The sequence below is a fragment of the Rissa tridactyla genome, chromosome 8 (assembly GCF_028500815.1).
Source record: "Rissa tridactyla isolate bRisTri1 chromosome 8, bRisTri1.patW.cur.20221130, whole genome shotgun sequence".
Taxonomy (NCBI): domain Eukaryota; kingdom Metazoa; phylum Chordata; class Aves; order Charadriiformes; family Laridae; genus Rissa; species Rissa tridactyla.
In genome coordinates, this window is record NC_071473.1 from 5,592,270 (window position 1) to 5,598,125 (window position 5,856).

Consider the following 5,856-nt stretch of genomic DNA (forward strand, 5'->3'; position numbering starts at 1 on the left):
TGCCTGTTCCAGGCAATCAAGCAGGTTTGATTGGCTGAACACTCCTTTTATAATTTAATTTAGTCAGGAATCGTTTGCAAAGTAATAAAAAGAGACTCTGACTCCAAATACATTCATTTAATTCAATGAGAGACAGTTACTGCGGCGGGCTCGCCTCAGCCAGCTTCCCTCAGCCCATCACGCTGACATCTTAAAGCGCTGCTCGGGGCTGTATATAAGAGTCACGATCCGCAGTGACAGCTTAATTGTTTCAAATGCTGACAAGGGTCACCCCAGCCAGGCATCGCGCATTGTGCGGGGCTGGCTCGGGAGGCTGCGGCGAGGAGGATTTATGGCTGGCAAATAGTTTTGAATTCCTCTGGTTGCGCCTGCTAAATGATGAACCTGCCCCTTGGGGATTGGGGCTATTGATTGTAATTTGCAGTTAAGCCCTCGCTTTCTGAGGAATCAGCATAATAAATACCCACCGCATTACGGCAGGGACGTGTCTGCATGGAGGAGAAGGGAGCGGAGGTTTTCCCGGCTCGGGCGGTGCGGTGCCAGCAGCAGGATGCTCTCGCTGCCCCGGGGTTTGGGAGAGCCGCAGGATCCATCCCTGCAGGAAAACGGTCCCTGGTTTGGTGTGATGGAGGAAGCCCGTGCTGGAGGAGGGGAGGGTGAAGCTTTGGGACTCTTTGCCCTGGTGATCTCGGATGCTTTGTGAAGGGAGGTGGAAATGCCCCGCTCGTCCCGAGGAGGAGAGGGCAGTCTGGTGGTGTTGGGGTGGTGGGTGCCTGGGTCCCTTCTCAGTGCCCGGCCTGGGGAGCTGGTTGGTCCCAGCTCTGCTTTGGAGAGGGGTTTGAGGGGGTGGGTGGGTGTCCGCCACCCGTGTGTCCCTGTCATTTTCTCCTGCTAAACTTGCCTTGCCTTGGGAGCAGGAGCAGGTCAGGACCGTTTACCAGCTGTTCACATCTGGGGTTCATAACGCTGAGAGGTGGTGCGGATCTACGTCCCAGGAGGGAAGGGGCTGCAGGGCTGTCCAGCCGTGTCACTGGGGGAGGGAGGGACGGGGACTGGGGAAGGAGGGGACGGGGATGAGAGCTGGCTGCCCCTCACCCCTCCGGCTGCTCCCTCCCTGCCACTCCCCGGCTCCGCAGAGGGAAGATTAGCTCCCATCCCTCCGCTCATGAGTAGAGATGAGAATAATAGCGGTCATCAAATATGCATTGGGTAGCAGCAGCCTGCAGCTGCCGTGCAGCAAATATGGTCCTGCGGCTGCCGGGGGAGTGACGGTCCCCGGTGCAGAGCAAGGCCAAGAGCACAACGCCGGCAGAGCCGGGGGCTTCAGGCAGCACCGAGCCGGCCCAGCGCCATGTGGGCCAGCTAGGCTACCCCAGGTGAGTGGCTGGGAGTCCCCCAGCTGGGTGGCACATCCCTTGGGGTTGTGGAGGCCACGATGGGAAGGACCAGGGAGGGACCTTCGTGTGCAGTGTTGGTCTTTGTGCCAGTGCTGTCTTGTAGGGATCAGCTCCTCTGGGTCAGGGCATATGGTGTCCTCTAATCTCTGGTTGTCCCTGCCTGTCTGCTGCCTTTAGCCCCTCCTTATCCCACCTTCTGCCTCTCACCTTCTCCGCGGTCCCAGCGTTCCCCCTGCGCTCCAGAGCCGAATGTCCTCCCCTGAACACCCCTTCCTTCCCCAGGAGCCTCTGCCCCATGTCTCCTACCACCCCTTTCCAAAATTCCTTTCACCGTGGGGCTGTTTTACCCCAGGAGAGCTGCCTGGGCTCAGCTCCGGGGCCGTGGCGATGACACTGGGCTGTGACCTGGCTCCGAGGCCACCAGCCGGCGTTCCTGGGTGCACGCCAGCGCTAAGCCCAGGACACCTCGCGCCCAGCTGGTCCCCGCTTCCAGCATCTGCTCCGTCCTCTCTCCTCCCGATAACACCTCCCTCACGGGCAGCTCTCGGTGTCAGGCAGCAGCTGGCAGGCAGGGACACGGTGCTCATCCCCTGGGAGATGTTCCTCCATCTTCAGTTTGGGGGAGGGAACTGTAGGGGATGGAAATCAGCAGCTGGCTCAGGGGTGTGATGGGTGCCCGGGAAGGCAAAGAGAGATCCCCCCGGTGCCTCAGGGGCTTGGAGAACCGTGCTGCTCTCACATTGCCCGTTGCTGGAAGGGTCCAGCCCGTCCTGGTGCTCCCAGCATCCCCGGGGCTCGTGGCTGGAGCAGCGAGAGCTGTGGCAGGGCTGCTTCACCCACACGCAGGTGTTTATATCTTTGTGCATCCACTTTTAAAGAACTGATGACGGGGAAGGAGTTGTGGTAAGAGATGCCGCAGCCAGGAGGTGCCTGGCCAGCTGGGCTGGCTCCGTGGGGCTGAGGTGCGGCAGCGGTGGGGCCGGTGTGGCACGGTGCGGTGGCACGGGGCCCTGCTCCAGCTGTAACTGGAAACAGGCTGTAAGGGGACCCGGGGACAGCTGGTGACCGCAGACCTGCCTGGAGACGGCGGAGCTGCCACCCCAGGATCTCTGCCCTGCCGATGCCGGTGCTCCAAAGGTACAGTCCCGGGCAGCCGCGTGTGGTGCCGGGCTGGGGCGGGTGAAGCAGAACCCTGGTGGCCAAAGCCTCCCTCCCTTTTCCGTAGCCAGCCCTGGCAGAGCCCCACGCTGCGGTGGTGGGACAGGGACCGTGTGCCTAGGGCGAGGTGGCTTTACCTGCCTCAGCCATGTGGTTGGAGCCGTTCAGGGGTGATGGGGTCAGAGGATGCTCTGAGCATCTTCTCCCAGAGCCCCGGTCCCCATCGCCACCCCAGGGAACACCTCACCACCAGGTTTTGCACCCAGGGTCCCTCCCCTGTCCTGCTGCTGGATGCGTCCATGCCCAGACACCCTGGAAACATCTGCCAAGTGTGGGTTTGGGCATGAAGGCCATGGGTTCCCCCTCTGACCCCCAACATCTGACACCATCCCGCTGTGCCTGGGCACAAATGCCCCTTCCCCAGCTCTGCCATGCCAAAGGCAGGCGGTGAACGCCGTGCCCATGGATGAAGAAGCCAGGGAGTTGTGGTGGGTCTGGTATGGGAGCTGGGACCGTGGAAGGCAGCCCCTGCGTGGCGTGAAGCCTGCTGGGCTGAGGCCAGGCTGCCCACTCTCTCTTGCTCTCCCTTCCTCCGTATCTCCTCTCGGAGAACCCTTATCGCGGCCAGGCACCACGGGCACAGCCATGGCAGCGCAGGGAGCCCTGCCAGCACAGCCGGTCCCTCCTCTGCCCTGCCCGGCTTGGCCCAGGGTGGCGGGGACAGAGGTAGGGGCCGCTGAGGGCAGTGGGATGGAGGTGGGGACTGCACGGGTGGTGGGACAGAGGTGGGGACCGCAGAGGGTGGCAGGATGGAGGTGGGGACCTGTAGCAGCTTGTTGCCAGACAGGTATCCCCTTGCTCGCTGCCGGCAGCCAAGGGAGGGGCCATGTCTGTGGTGGTTGCCCACCACATCGTGGTGCCCAGGTGTCATTCCGTGCACCCGTGCCAGGAGGAGGGACAGCGTGGTGGTGTGGGCCAGGCTGCTGTCCTGCGGGCAGGGCAGGCTGCATCGGCCCCATACGGCACGGTGGCAATGGCAGACCTGTGTGTGGACCGTGCCAGCACCATGGCGGGGGGTCTTGCAAGGTGATGCTCCCCGCGTAGCTCGGGCTCTGCTGATGCTTTTTCCTATTGACCCCGTGTTTGTGTCACTCCATAGACCCTCTCCTGATACCTGCCAGGTGTCTCCTCTCCTGATACCTGCCAGGTGCCTCCCCTCCTGCTCCCTCCCTCTGCTCTCCCTGCAGCTCTGGGGTGACCTCCCTTTGTGCAGACCCCACCGTGGTGTCTCCGGCCCAGAAATCGGTGCAGGGAGGATGCCAAAGCCATCAGGTCACAGCTGATGTCCCCTCTGACACAGGCAGGGACCGGGCTGGGGAGAAGACAGCGCTGTGGGATGCCAGCCACAGGGCTCTCCTGGTCCTGGGGGAGGCCAACGGGTTCGGTCCAGTGACCGCTGATGGTTCTTGGGTATCCCCAGCTGCTGCACAGCTGGATGCTGACGCTGCTCCTCCTCTGATCTCCCCAAATACACCCTGCGAAGGGGTGACGCGGGTGCTGCCCCTGCCCGCACAGCTCCTGCAGGTGATCCGCGCAGGGCAGCAAATTTCCCAGTGCTGCTGCTTAAACTTTTATGAACCTGCGGCCGCAGGAATCCAGTCCTGGCATTAACATTTGATGTGGTCACCCTGCGTCTGGGCACGTGTGTGTGCAAACGCGTCGCCGGCACCGCCATGGGGAACACGTGTGGCACATGGAAGCCCCATTGCCAGCTGCGTGTGGGCACACGTGGCACCCTGCATGCGCCCGCAACGTGCCTGGCACAGCATGGGGGGTGCCTCCATGGGCTCCTGTCTCCTCTCTGCTTCCCAATGGGGCTGCAGGATCTGGTCTGGTATCGGGTCCCTCCTCTGCGGTGCTTCCCTTGGCCGTGCTCCCGGTGCCGGGGTGGCAAGTGCCTTGGGCTGTGCAGAATTGTCACCTCTCAGTGACACAGTTTGGCTTTGCGGGGTCAAACGGGTCCCTGTGCTTCATCCTCCTGATTCCCCCGGGATCTCCAAGGTGTGGGGAGGTGGCAAGGTCCAGTTTTGGGGTGGTGACGGTGCTCTGTGCCGCTCCCTGCAGCGTCCCGCCAGGGGATGCTCCCATGGGGTCCAGGCACTCCCCTGCACCCGCCGCGGGGGCCATTTCTTGCTCCTTCGGAAAAGTCTCGGGGCCGGAGTGGCGCATCCCTTACATTATTCATGCCGCCGCGAGCCCCGGCGGTTGGGTTACAGCCGGAGCCCAGCCGGCAGCACCGCGCTGCCCAGCTCGTGGGGTGCCGCGGGAGGCAGGAGGCAGCTCCCGCCGGGCTGCGCCTGGGCTGCCGTACCCCCGCCCCAGCGCCATGCCAAGCAGGGGGCCACCGGCGGCCAAGGGAGCCACGCACGGGCACGTGCCTCGGCGAAACTGGGCACAGGTAAATACCCCCCCGGGGCAGGCTGTGGGGTCGGGAGCCGGACGGTGTGCCGGGAGCTGCCTTGTGCCGGTGCAGGGCATCATCTCCCAGGGCTCCACTGGGGCCAGAGCATGAGCGCCCGCCACCGTCGGGATGGTTGGCAAGAAGGGGGAGCCCAAAAAGGATGCGGAGGCCAAAGGGAAGGGGGGCAAAGGGAAAGGGAAGGATGGCAAGAAGGGCAAGAAGGATGCGCCCAGCGAGTCGGAGGAGACCTCGGATACGGAGCTGCTGAAGGCGGAGGAGAGCGAGGAGACGGAGGTGGTGGAGGAGGAGAAGGATGAGAAGGTGGAGGAGGAGAAGGAGAAGGATGAGGAGGAGGCAGCTGTGGAGGAGCCCAAGAAGGGGAAGGGGAAGGAGAAGGAGAAGAAGGGGATGCTCAAGGGGGTGGGGATGAAGAAGCCGGGCCGGGGGAAGAAGGTGCAGCTGGAGACAGAGGAGGAGGAAGGCGAGAGCGATGCCGCGCAGACCAAGAAGAACCTTAAGGGCACCTCCAAGTTGGTGATGGGGCTGGCAACCGACAACGCCAAGAAGAAGAAAGGGGCCAAGGGCGTGGAGGCCAAAGGCCAGCCCAAAGCATCCGTGGAGCCCGGCCTGGCCGAGGAGGAGGAGGCAGCGGCAGCGGCACCGAAGGCCCGGGCGAAGCGGAGCCTCCGCAGCACCTCCAAGCTCTTCCTGGGCTTCAAGAAGCTGGGGCTGCAGCGACCCAAGAAGGGGCAGTTCAAGAACACATCCCGCTTCTTCTGGGGGCTGCAGAAGCACAGCACCAAGAAGAGGAAGAAGAAGAAGAACAAGGCGGTGCTCAAG